Genomic DNA, 15,002 nt, shown 5'->3' with positions numbered 1-15,002 from the left:
CAGGCGGACTTTATCCTGCTGAAATATGAGCCCAGGACTGCTTGCCATGAAGAATAACAAAACAGGGCAGGGATATCGTCGACGTACCGCTGTTCTTTGAGGATGCGTCGGATGATAACCAAAGGCGTCCTGCTATGAAGAGAAATGGCACCCTGGACAATTCATTCCAGGTTGTCGAGCCTTATACCGGGTGACAGTCAGGTTGGTATTCCACCGCTGTCCGGCGCATCTCCAGACACATCTTCAGCCTGGAATGTCACTGAATGGAGATAATTGACTCCATTGATGAGTTCCACTTCGAACTGAGTTCCGCTGACCAGCGAAGCGTGTCTGGAGATGCTCCAGACAGCGGTAGCATACCGACCTGATAGTCGCTCGCCATACGGCCCAACAACCATGTGTCATGGTCTGGGGGTGCCTTTTCATTTGATAGAAGGACCCCTTTGGTTGTCATCAGCGACAGCCTTTCAGCACAGCGTTACGTCGACTATATTCTACGCCCTGATTTGTAGTCCTTTATGGCAAGCCAACCTGGGCTTACATTTCAGCAAGATGATGCCAGCCCGCACACGGTGAGAGTTTCTACTGCTTGTCTTCATGCTTGCCAAAACCACCAGAAGAGCATGTGAAGCTTATGATAGGGAAGGCAGATGGTCGGCTTCGCTTCATTGGAAGAATTTTGGGAAAGGGTGGTTCATTTATAACGGAGACCGCGTTTAGCAAGCTAGTGCGTTCTGTTCTTGAGTACCGCTTTAGTGTTTTGGATTCGTACCAGGTGGGATTAAACTAAGTCGTCGGTTCAATTCAAAGGCGAGCTGCTAGATTTCGTATCGGTAGGTTCCATCAACACGCAAGTGTCACAGAGGTGTTTCGGGAACTCAAATGGGAATCCCTGGAGGGGAATAGTGTTGAGGAAATTTAGAGAACCAGCATTTGAAGCTGACTGCAGAATGGTTCTACTGCCACCAATATATGTTTCGCCTAAGGAGCGCGAGGATAAGGTACGAGAAACCAAGGCTCATATGGAGGCATATAGATAGTCGTTTTTCCCTCCCCCTATTTGCGAGTGGAATAGGAAAGGAATTGATTAGTAGGTACAGTGTACTCTCCGCCACGCACCATATGCAGATGTAGATGAAACTTGGTCAGCCAGGTCACCGAATTTCTCTCCAACTGAGAACTTGTCGAGCATTATGGGCAGGGTCCTGTAACAAGCTCGGAATTCTGACGTCTAACACACTAGTTGGATAGAATTTGGTGCAACATCCCTCAAGAGGATATCCAACAACTCTATCAACCACTGCCAAGCCGAATAAATGATTGCATAAGGGCCGGAGGTGGACCAATTTGTTACTGATTTGTTCAATTTGTGAAGCTTTTTCTCTTGAATAAATCGTCCAATTTTTCTGAAACTGTAATCATTTGTTTGTTCATACATGTTCATCACTAGAGTCCCGCATGACCGAGTAAGCGAGCACAAAATACGAGATGGGGCGAGCACACCCTAACTGGATAGGCTGCCCGCACTAGTTCTAGTGACCGAGCATAGAAGCCGTGACCGAATACGTAGCACGTAACTTCAAACACATTACACGTGTCATTATCCGTGTGAGACTGCAGCCAGTACTGGCTTCTCATTTGTGGTGTGTCTCTCTCTCTGTAATCATGCAGTGCGAGGAAGCCAGTGCAGTAAGACGTAAGATTGAAACCAATGTTTACACATTGAAGAAACGGGAAGGTCTAAAAAGCCAAGCAGGGAGCATAGTTTTGTTGGTTGTAGACGAAAACAGTGCGTCTGCTGGGTACGTATCGTGCATAAACTGCTCCCCATTATTGTGCTTCGGGAACCACTCATTTAAAGAAACACAGTTGCAAGAAACCTCACAAAGATACAGCTCCTTCAGGAATACAGGCAGTAATAAAAAGTAGTATTACACCAAAGTGTGTTGCAATGTGTGCTAAAGATATGAGACCTTTTAATGCTGTTTGCGGTGAAGGTTTCAGAGAACTAGGCCAAGAATTAATACATCTAGGTGTGCATTATGGAGAAGTTAACGTGGCAGATGTCATGCCACATCCCTCTACTACAAGCAGACATTTCAAAGAACAAGCTGATGCAATACGAAACAGCATAATGCCTTCTGTTTTTGCGGAATTTATTAATAAAACATGTGCTGCGACTGTTGATGTGTGGACTGATTCGCATAATCAGCTGCACTATTTGACGCTTACAACACATTACATTAACACAGATTGGTCTCTTGTGATCAATGTTTTATTTACAACAAAATTCCCGGACGTTAGGAAGACGGGAGTAAATATTATAAAAGAAAGTGCTCTATGAATTTAGCTGTGTAACGTACCCGTTCTTGGAAACGCTACTTTTGTATTAAAAGAGAGAGAGAGAGAGAGAGAGAGAGAGAGAGAGAGAGAGAGAGAGAGAGAGGCGTTGGATTTGTACAGTACAGAGCAGCGAGCCGTGGTGAGGCGAGGTGAGACGTCAGCGGTGACCGGTCATGCTCGGTTATCCGCGTCTCCGGAATCCGGACATCAGACATGGGGCGAGTAAGTGACCGAACCGAGTCGTGTGGGGCCGGACATGAGCGGCTCGGTCCCCCCGTCAACAGGCGAGCCGTGACCGGTCAAACATGGAGCGTTGCAGCACTCTATTCATCACACCTACCGATTTCCGTCCCATTCCGATAGTTCTTTTGTGGTGCGTCGTTTTATTTTTCTTAGAGTGTACGTATAAAAAATTAAATTCTTTTCAAACGTGATTGAATTCATTAGTTGTGAATATCTGAAATTCTGGTAATATGGAAGAAAGCAAGTGACCAGCTGCTCGTCCGATTAGGACTCTGACTGCCTTGATACCAGATCACGTCTGCCATGAATGGACCTGTACATCTGCCTGCACTGTCGATAAGAAGTATGTGCTAGATGGGAAAACAAACTCTAATCTCTTTTGTATGCGTTGTTACTTTCTTTGAAGTTGTAACAGTGTATGTAGGAGCTACAAAATTTGAACACAGTATTTTGGGTTTGTACAAAAATCGACAGAATATGAGGTATAGTGCTAGGAAACTAAAGACCATTATTCATCACGATGGATCTGATGGAAAAATCTAGTTCAGAAATCTAGTTCCTCATTTTCTTGTCAGCAGTGAATTTTATTTTGATTCTTGAGACCATACGTACAATACAAAAATGTGAAAATCTAGTTCAGAAATAAAGTAAGAATTACTCACGTGCTGAAGACGCAGCAGTAATCTACATGACTAAAAACAATAAAAATGATGTGATCTACGACTCGTGTAACCTATGTCATGTTCACCATCTGTATAAAGTCACGAGAACACATCAAAAACAAAAAGGTAAATGCAACATTCTTAACTAATATTACCGGGATGTGGCGGATGGGATAAAAACTCATGAAACAGATTCTTGATTACTGCACATGTGAGTAACGAACACCAATCAACTTCAACGTATTTATGTCATTTTCAAGCATTACGTTTAAGACGTACGTAGGCATGGAGGTAAAAAAAAGAGGGGAGGTGGCATTACGTCACGAACTTGAAGCCAATGTCATCGTCTTAATTAGCCGAAAACATTAGGTTCACCGCATTCATACCCCCATAGTTCACAGCGGTGACACTTCCCTGCGACGTCACTCTGTGTCGTATTACTAGAGCAAATAATTCAAGAACAGAAAAACGTTCGAAATTACCTTCCTCACACTACGTTATTCATTTAAGTTCTATAATTTTTGCCGGCCAGTGTGGCCGAGCAGTTCTAGGCGCTTCAGTCTGGAACCGCTCGACTGCTACGGTCATAGGTTCGAATCCTGCCTCGAGCATGGATGTGTGTGATATCCTTAGGTTAGTTAGGTTTAAGTAGTTCTAAGTTCTAGGGGGCTGATGACCTCAGATGTTAAGTCCCATAGTGCTCAGAGCCATTTGAACCATTTTTTCTATGATTTTTAGTACCTAAAACAGTTATTGCGCGCACACGACAGAAATAATGAACAAGAATCACTCGTAAACAGTAGACTGCTAATGTTTTGGGCTACTTAAAAAGGCGCCTACTCTGCCTTCAAAACAGCGTACAGCCTAAGTCTGTAGCGCCACCTCAATTCTTTTTTTATTTCCGAGGGTAATACGGTGTGATAACCCTGGTTTTCCCATTAACTTAAGCTTAATGCCTTGGAATATATTTGTCTACGCTATCGAAGACTTTGTGTCAAGAAGCGTGTATGCGCCGTGAATGTAGTCCTTGGAAATGACGTAAATGCGTTGAAGTTGTTTACCGCCTGTTTTGACCAGTACGGTGTTTGTTCCTGACATGTGCAATAACCACGAATCTAGTTTCGTGAGTTTTTATCCCACCCTTCACAAACCGGTAAAAATTAATTAGGAGTGCTGCATTTATCTGTTTTTTGTAGGACGTGTTATCGTAACTTGATGGTACAGTTTATACTTTATACAAATGGTGTAGATAACAAAGCTCACCTGAGCCATAGATGCTCACCTCATTTATATTCTTTCTAGTAATGTTGACCTTTTTAGTAACGTTGACTACTGCTGTATTTCCAAGAAGAGAGTGATTTTGAGTTTATTTTTAAACATATACGTATGTTTCACCTTGATGTACGAATATACTAACTGCAGTGTAACCACTTGAAAATAACCTAAGGTCGATATTTCAGTAGTGGATGTTCTAATAAATAGTACAATCGATGGCGAATATGAAGTGATTTAAACAGTGTGAGAGAACATTAGAGAGCTGAAATGTCAGCCGATCAGTTTTGATACATTTAGCTTAAATGGGGAACAGTAACAATGTAGAAACAGGCCAAGTGCTTGCTATACCGAAAGAGTTGTAATGATTACCGTTCAGGAACTGAAGACAAAACTTACCTTGTAGTCGCCTATTGAATGTTCTGTGGTACAGCCATTCATACTTAATTTTAAAAAAATACCAAGCATATGTAATCAATTATATACTTTTGAAATCCTTCTAAGCGGAAGAAATGATTTACAGTTCAATATAAACAGTGTGAATACAGACGAAGCAGTTAGTGCTTTGAAAATTTTTTGAACAAAATAGATATATTTGGCTCCCAATACCATATGCGTATACTTCGTGTTGTTACTTGTGATGCTGCTGAGAACTTTAGAACCGCGGAAACTCTGCATCGATGTCAGGATGACGTTAATGCTCTACGTAATAATGTAGCCCAGGCTGCTGTTTTAACCGGATCTTCCCAGTTGTGCCACGGATTGCATCGGTCTCCAGCGACCTTCCCTTTGATTTGAAGAGTCTGCAGTTTCCCTTCAAACTGTGTTTCTCAGTGGCGATAAGTAAATCGCAGGAGCTGACGTGACACAAAACTATTTGTCAGTTCTACGTGGCGCGGTCGTTGATAAGTACTCTACACAATTTGTTAATTTCGATAGCACCTCCTAAAATGATAAAGAACATTGTTTACAACAAGTATGGAAAAATCCTAACATGGAAAGCAATACTTAGCTTTAGGTACTGTGACTATTATCCGCGGCCGTCGCTAACAAAATGTCTGATGTAGCCTTATGTAACTAGTTTAAACCTATCTTATGTACTTATCTTTACCTATAACTATTTACAGTTATGTCGCCATCTTCGCCTTGTCACCATCAACATTTATTTCAGAGGTCATAAGTGTGCGTGCGTGTGTGTGTGTGTGTGTGTGTGTGTGTGTGTGTGTGTTCCTAAGGGACCAACTGCTGAGGTCATCGGTCCCTAGACCTTCAAAACTATTTAAACTAACGTATGCTAAGAACAACTTACACACCCATGTCCGAGAGAGAACTGGAACCTCCGGCGGGAGGGGCCGATCTATCCGTGACATGGCGTCCAAACCGCGCGGCTGATGTCATAAGTGCTTGCCTCATGAAAAACGAGAATGCCATGTTGACACGGCCCATTAGGCAATCAAAGATTTTTAGATCTGTGTTTGCACAAAGACATAGGACAAATCTGGAAGAGTTGGACCACTTTTTTCCTTGAGAGCCGGCCTAGGTGGCCGAGCTGTTCTCGGCGCTTCAGTGCGGAACCGCGTGACCGCTGCGGACGCAGGTTCGAATCCTGCCTCCCACATGGCTGTGTGTGATGTCCTTAGGTTAGTTAGGTTTAAGTAGTTCTAAGTTCTAGGGGACTGATGACCTCAGATGTTAAGTCCCATAGTGCTCAGAGCAATTTGAACCATTTTTTCTTGAAAATACAATTTATGTTTTTCAGGTTTTTTTCACTTCTGGTAGCATATTCGTATAGAGCGTCATATAAACTAAAGGACAGTGTGTTACTAAAGCAATGTCACTTAAAATTCAGGAGATGTGATAAAATGAAAATATACATGCACTGTTAGGTGTGTGGGTGAGATGGACCTGTCTACTGGGAAAGATAGGTCATATAACATATAAAAATGGCTGTTCAAGGCGAATGGTGTCAATCAGAATTTCATATTTGTATCTGGAATATGGTCTAATGAATACAGAATTATACTGTTAAATATTTTAATCCAAAACAATTTTATGAGTTCATCGTAAATCTTGATTGAGCACTGGCTTTTGTAATGAGATGTTGGTTTCGTTCAAGCATTAGCTTGTCTTTCTCTCACTACAGCAGTTACACTTATTAGCAAATGTTGATCAACATTCATGTGACCATCGTGAACAGGAAACGTAATGAATCCGATCGTGATGTTTATTAGTTCCGTAATAGATTTCACCACACCCAGTACATTCATCCTCATCCTACTCATCAAAGTTGTTTTCGTAATCCTATACAATGTCTGCATCCGATGAACACAGTGAGCTAGAAGGAACAAGTGATATTCCATCCAAAAGTATTGTCTGTGTTGGCTTAGGATTAGTCAGTTCTGAGATGGTAATCTTAAAAGTTTTAGGTTTACTGGGAGTGGAGTTCGAAGTTGTATCAGTAAAGGAATTTGACTTGTGCAGATAATTCTGCTCTTTTGATGTGCCTTTGTTCAGTAGATCTTTTGATGAGCTCTGAAGTGTTTGGTTGGCTTGTGTGTGAGATTCTGTTCGTCCACTTTTTGGCACAGCTTCCAACAAATAAGCATAGTCTGAGACTGCGGCCGTCTACAGTGGCATTTCTGCACCTGCCTTGCAGCTAAATTTAATTGTGTTCCATCTCTCTCACATTAAAACAAGTGCTACATCTTTCCCAAACCACACTGATCCATCTCTCCCCATTGTCTGGGACAGATGTACCACGACGACTTCCACCTGTAGGCAGCCAACTCGATGCCCATTTTATGGTAGTTTCATTCCTACACATTTGTCAAGCTAGCAGTTAAAAAGCTGCATCAATATTGTGCAGACTAGGCATTAATACTAAAATTATGTAACTACACGATGAGACACTGCGGCTTGCCAGAATAGAGAATATGATTTTGCTCCTGAACTAAGACGAAGATGACACCAACACTTCTGCACCACGTTGTTCTCTAAGGAGCTTCCTCGTAAGTAGATGGAGTTGCCCCGTGGCGCATTTATGAAATACGCCACTGTCCGTCACACCCAGTGGTCCAGCTCTCCTTGACTTACGTTGCTGCTTTTCTCGCTGTCGAGTCATGAAGTACCAGCCAGCACTGCTCCAGTTGCTGATTCCCGTAAGGATATTTCCAAACATGAATCCAGCATACAACGTGTGTGAAAAAAATAATAATGAGACTGCTAACACTACGAGCGGTCTGGCAATTTACCGTCAGATACTAAACTTTAAACTAATAAAGATATTGAAAATCTGATTACACCATCAGAATCGTCGTACAAATAATAGTAATGTACATGTTTCTTTTTGAGGTATCATTATTCATCTGACTACTATTAATTTCTATATGAACTGTGAAATGTCTGCCATTAAGGTTTCACAAAGTCCGCCATCTTTGGCGCTCCCGGCGTGTCTCCTTCCCGGCCACGCGGCTGGACCCCTCTTGCTTCGGCCAGAGTCTGGCAGCACGTGGTCGGCCTCCCGAACTCGTGCGGCCGCTGCTTCCTCCGAACTTAGGATATTTTCAGTGCGCGACGAGTCGCCCGTTACCTCACAGTTTCCACTTCACAGTCACATCACCAACAGTCGACTCGGGCAGATTTAGAAAGACTGAAATAATCGTGATGGAACTATTACTCGGGCAACACGCAGTGGCTAGCCCACGCTCGAAGTCACAGAGCCCTGTTGACCTACCCGTTCTGCTGTTACTATTTCTATACCGTCAACACAGAACTCCCCGCCTCCTCTTATACTGATGGGCCCATTCCTTGTGACATCCTGTGGTCATCTCTGTATTCCCGATACCTTTGATCAGATAGTGTTTGTGGGCAATGGTACTAAGCTGTAGCTGAAGACGAATACTTCACGAACATGGCGCTGGAGCGACGGTATAAAAGAGACCTGTTTGAGAAAAACATTATGATCCCCATTCCAAAGAAGGCAAATGCTACAAGATGTGAAAATTATAGGACGCTCAGCCTAGTTACGCACGCCTCTAAAATATTAACCTCAATTATCCTAAAACGCATAGAACAAAAAGTCGAAGCTACACTCTCCGAAGACCAGTTTGGATTCCGGAAAGATAGAGGAACCAGAGAAGCAATATTTGCTCTAAAACTAATAATAGAGAAACGACTAGATAAGAAGCTGAAAACATACATAGCTTTCGTGGATGTAGAGAAAGCCTTTGATAATGTTAAATGGGATAAGATGTTTGAGGTACTCAAAAAAGTAGGAATAGACCATAAAGATAGAAAAATGATATGGAACCTGTACAAAAACGAGACGGACGTGGACGGACAAAACAAGAAGAGGTGCAGATACGGAAAGGTGTCCGACAATGTTGCGCACTATCCCCTGTTATCTTTAACGTATACATTGAAGAGGCGCTAAAAAAAGTAAGGGAAAATTCACAGACAGGTGTAGTAATTCATGGCCAACGAATAGATATGATAAGATATGCCGATGATATAGCTGTCCTGGCTCAAAGTGAAGAAGATCTTGTAGTCCTACTGAATAGAATGGATAAAGTTATGGGTGAAGAATATAATATGAGAATTAATAAAGCAAAAACAAAAGTAATGGCATGCGACAAAGAAGATCAAGTGAAAGTCCAAGTTCATGTAGGCAATGAACTGCTTGAACAAGTTGATAAATTTACTTATCTGGGCAGTAATATTACCAGGGATGGAAGGAGCAAGGCAGAAGTGAGAAGTAGAATAGCTCAAGCAAAGTCTGCTTTTAACAAGAAGAAAAACATATTAACATCTAAGAGCATCAACCTTGAAGTCAGGAAAAGATTTTTGAAATCATATGTGTGGACTGTGGCATGCTATGGGTGTGAAACATGGACTCTCGGGACAGAGGAAGACCAGAAGCTAAATTCTTTTGAAATGTGGTGCTATAGACGCATGCTCAAAATAAAATGTATCGACAAGGTCACAAACGAATTGGTTCTGGAAAGAGCAGGTGAGAAGAGAAGCTTCTGGAGTTTCATTGTTAAAAGAAGAGTGCAATTTACAGGCCATCTATTAAGACATAAAGGACTCCTGAACACAATCATAGAGGGATATGTCGAGGGAAAAAGACCAAGAGGAAGACCACGACTGAGGTACATGGATCAAATCGTGAAAGATGTGGGATGTAACACCTATAAAGAAATGAAGAGAAAATCTGAAAGACGCACAGAATGGAGACAAGCTGCCACTGTAGCTGTTGCAAACCAATCCTTGGATTGACCACTACAGAAGAAGAAGAAGGTATGCTTAAATATTCGGCTATACTATATTTCAGCGAATGAATAAAATAATCATGAATGATAGTTGGCGACAAAGAACAGCAGCCAGAAAGAGAGACTCATCCTGCATGTCGTGTTTCGGTAAGCAACGCGCCAGTATGCTTTTCTCAAATGTTTGTTTCTGTCGTCCTACCGTTTGTAGTGAAGTCTGACGTTTGTTCCCTCCCCAGAAGAAATTTAAAAGGCCGCAGAATCCACGGCGACTAAAATCGTTGTTGACACTGACTTCGTTGGCACTAATAATGTTTTCATTGCATTAACTGTGCCACTGCCCACCAAACAACGCTCAGTTGTCTCACAGGCCAGACGGCATTTATCTGCTCTTGTGCTGACCAGACGCACGCGCATCCAGGAGCGGGAGGTAGTGGGGAAGGAGGGAGGGGTGGCACAGAAAGAGAGGGAGAAACAACCACTTCTTATTTTCACCTACTTCCCCGAAATGTAATTTGCTGTCACCCTACTTTTGAAAGTTATTCAGCCGAAAATTTGAGATGGTTCTGTATCATGCGATCAATTTGGCTCTGAGCACTATGGGACTTAACATCTGAGGTCATCAGTCCCCTAGAACTTAGAACTACTTAAACCTAACTAACCTAAGGACATCACACACATCCATGCCCGAGGCAGGATTCGAACCTGCGACCGTAGCAGTCGCGCAATCAGTTCAAGATTTAGAATACCAATAAACTGTCACAGCTCTGACAGCGTCATAATATACATAATATAATCGAAGGGTACCCTAATTATTACAGGGGCGGGGGGCGAGAGAATGCGTTTTCTTTCAATTGTTTCCGCTGTCGTTCGGGAAAGTAGATTTGTTATTTTTCTTTGGGGGGGGGGGGGGGGGGGCGGGCTCAACCTTTATGTCTCGCTTTATGCAACTCCATATGGTTTGCTGGTTTTACTTGAGGAGTTAAATGCTAGCATTTGGCACGGTCAGCCTATGAATGGGCACTTTTTTCTGGCTCTAATTTCTCTGGAACCGATCATATCGCAAGCAAATTCATATAGGCAAACACTCGAGTACGCGTATGGAGAGTATCCTGCTGTAAATGTAGCTCGTATTTTTCTAGAACTGTTTGCCATTTTTAGACTTGTTTGCATGCTATTTTATTTTCCGAAAATTAATTGAAAAACTTAGAAACATATTTATTTAATAACGCACTCCATGACAAAAAACGACGCACCACGAAGCAGTTATCCGAATGGGACGGAAATCGGTAAATGTGATAAGCATGTACAGAAAAACAAATGATTACAGTTTCAGAAAAATTGGATAATTTATTTAAGAGAAAGAGCCGCACTAGTGGACCAAGTCAGCAGCATTGGTCGACCTCTGGCCCTTACGCAGGCAGTTATTCGGTTCGACATTGATCAATGGTGTTTTTAGATGTCATCCTGAGGGATATCGTGCCAAATTCTAACGAACTAGCGCGTTAGATCTTCAAAATCCCAAGTTGGTTGGAGGTCTCTATCCGTAATGCTCCAAACGTTCTCAATTGAGGAGGGATCGGGTGTCCTTGCTCGCCAAGGTAGGGTTTGGCAAGCACAAAGACAAACATTAGAAACTGTCGCCGTATGCGGACGGATGGCTTACTATGAAGGGCAACTGTGCTGTAAGGGTTCCCCGGATGAGGACCAGTGAGGTCCTGCTATAAAACGAAATGGCACCCCAGAGCATCACACTTGGCTGTCTGGCAGTATGGCGGACAATAGTCAAGTTGGTATCCCACCACTGTCCGGGGCATTTCCAGACACGTCTTCGCTGGTCATGGTTGCTCAGTTCGACGAGGTACTCATCACTGAAGACAATTCTACTCCAGACAATTATATTCCAGGCCGAAGGAGTATCTGGAGACGCCCCAAGCAGGGGTGGGATACCAAGCAGCCATACGGCCCGACAACGAAGGGTGATGGTCTGAGTGTCATCTCATTTCATACCATCACCCTTACAGCACAGCGGTAAGTCAATGATATTATAAGCCCCGTTTTGTTATTCTTCATGGCGAGCCATCCAGCGGCTACATTTCAGCAAGATAATGCCCGCCCGCAGACGGCGAGAGTTTCTAATGCTTGTGTTCGTGCTTGCCAAGCTCTTCGTTGGCTAGCAAAGTTGCCAGGTCTCTCATCAGTTAAGAACGTTTCGAGCATTATGGGCAGAATCATTCAACCAGCTCGGGATTTTCATGATTCAACGCGCCGGTTGGACAGGATTTGCCACGATATCCCCATTTTGCACAGTATCCCTCAGGAGGACATCCAGCAACTTTGTCAATCAAGCCAAGCCGAATAACTGATTGCCGGCGATTTCAGTAATTTTTGACTGCTCATTTAAAAGCACGGAAGCTCGCGATAGCACACGACAAGGTTAAGACCTTTAGTGCCGGCCGGTGTGGCCGAGCGGTTCTAGGCGCTACAGTCTGGAATCGCGTGACCGCTACAGTCGCAGGTTCGAATCCTGCCTCGGGCATGGATGTTTGTGATGTCCTTAGATTAGTTAGGTTTCAGTAGTTCTAAGTTCTAGGGGACTGATGAACTGAGAAGTTAAGTCCCATAGTGCTCAGAGCCATTTGAACCTATCTGAACCAATAACCGATTGCATAAGACCAAGAGATGTACAGGTTCTAACAACCCTACCACAACAAAGGTAAAAAATTAATTATGAGTGTAGTGTTGCTCACGCTGCTAAATATTGCATTTTCGGGCAAGAACAAAGTTATATTATGTGGCAGGTGTCATTAGAGCACAGTTAATAAAGTCATTTCTTGAAATAATGGAGCCGGCCGGAGTGGCCGAGCGGTTCTAGGCGCTGCAGTCTGGAACCGCGCGACCGCTACGGTCGCAGGTTCGAATCCTGCCTCGGGCATGGATGTGTGTGATGTCCTTGGATTAGTTAGGTTTAAGTAGTTCTAAGTTCTAGGGGACTGATGACCACAGCATTTAAGTCCCATAGTGCTCAGAGCCATCTGACCCATTTGAAATAATAGAGAAACTAGGCACTCATCTTTTCGTGTTTCCCACGCTGGTCTCGTTGTGAACTCATGGCTCAATCGTCGAAAATCTAGGTAGTGATGATTCCAAGCTCGGATGCAAATAGGCCTAGGTGTTATTCTGCGATATTCAAAAGTTTTATAGATGTGGTTCATAAACCATTCTTGAAGATTAAACTTTTGCAAGTTATGACAATTGTGATGTAAAAAAGTAATCAGCACTCCGAATATAAGTTACACTTCTTTTTTATTACTTTTGTTGCAACATCACTTCACAATATGAAACATACTTGAAAATATCTTCCTCACTGTTAAAGTTTACATTTCATAAACTGACTACAATTTGCGTCTTTTGAACATGACGACCAAGACTTGACTCTCTAATAACCGCTTACGCGCCCAAAAATCAGAGTTACAAGTACGTCAAAGATCATAGTGACAAAAGAAAGAATACACATAAGAATAATATCATTGCAATATAAACATATCGATGTATAAAAGTACTTCTACGTTAATGAAATCAAATCTTAATGTTGTCACAGAAATATGTTAACTATTTTACAGAAACACAGTAGAATATTGCTGGTATCGAGAAGTTGAGGTGAGGTGCCGTAATGGTTACGTAATTCAAGTACCATTACAAGGTGTACCAGCACGTTACTGACTTGTTCAGTTTGTGAATGTCTTTGTCGTGAATAAATCATCCACTTTTTCTGAAATTAGTTTGTCCGTACATGTACAGTACAACCACCGTTTTCCGTCCCATTTGGATAATTCCTTCGTGATGGGTGTTTTTTATTTTATTTTATTATTTACAAATGTAAACGCTTTTGGTGATATTAGCCAGTGGCCCCCTTGTCTGCGATCCACATCTGGTGTCGTTTCATTGCCGCAGAGTAGGACCATTTGTTAAGCTGCGACTTCCGTGACACTTCAAAGCAAATGTGTGTAACAGTGTCTGTGAAATCTAAAAAGAAAGGATGTGACGAACAGATAATCATACCTTAAAGAATCCAATCATGGGTGATAGCAAAATAAAAAAAATTCAGGGAATATCACAGAAAAATCGACTCTGCAAAATTTTGGGGGTGTATGTAGTGTATCTAATATTGTTTAAGGCAACCAGTTAATTGTAATTGGAGATTTACGGGGGAAAACTGCGTGTGAAATAACGACGCAATGTTGATGAAATGATTGCTCTTGTGGGTGTGTAACTTACTTAATAAGATTGACAAATATATTAATAACTGAAGAATACGATCAGTGTTTTAATGATCATATGTTGATGCCACACGTGTCCCTCAGGAAAGGTTATACTAACAGAGACTAAAAAGGATAAGCCTATACAGGGTGAGTCACCTAACATTACCGCTGGATATATTTCGTAAACCACATCAAATACTGACGAATCGATTCCACAGACCGAACATGAGGAGAGGGGCTAGTGTAATTGGTTAATTCAAACCATACAAAAATGTACGGAAGTATGTTTTTTAACACAAACCTAGGTTTTTTTAAATGGAACCCCGTTAGTTTTGTTAGCACATCTGAACATATAAACAAATACGTAATCAGTGCCGTTTGTTGCATTGTAAAATGTTAATTACATCCGGAGATATTGTAACCTAAAGTTGACGCTTGAGTACCACTCCTCAGCTGTTCGATCGTGTGTAGCGGAGAGCACCGAATTACGTAGGGATCCAAAGGGAACGGTGATGGGCCTTAGGTACAGAAGAGACTGGAACAGCACATTACGTCCACATGCTAACACCTTTTTATTGGTCTTTTTCACTGACGCACTTGTACATTACCATGAGGGGTGAGGTACACGTACACATGTGGATTCCGTTTTCAATTACGGAGTGGAATAGAGTGTGTCCCGACATGTCAGGCCAATAGATGTTCAATGTGGTGGCCATCATTTGCTGCACACAATTGCAATCTCTGGCGTAATGAATGTCGTACACGCCGCAGTACATCTGGTGTAATGTCGCCGCAGGCTGCCACAATACGTTGTTTCATATCCTCTGGGGTTGTAGGCACATCACGGTACACATTCTCCTTTAACGTACCCCACAGAAAGAAGTCCAGAGGTGTAAGATCAGGAGAACGGGCTGGCCAATTTATGCGTCCTCCACGTCCCGTGAAACGCCCGT

The sequence above is a fragment of the Schistocerca cancellata genome, chromosome 6, assembly GCF_023864275.1.
Source record: "Schistocerca cancellata isolate TAMUIC-IGC-003103 chromosome 6, iqSchCanc2.1, whole genome shotgun sequence".
Classification (NCBI taxonomy): domain Eukaryota; kingdom Metazoa; phylum Arthropoda; class Insecta; order Orthoptera; family Acrididae; genus Schistocerca; species Schistocerca cancellata.
Note: the sequence above shows the minus strand (reverse complement) of the source record.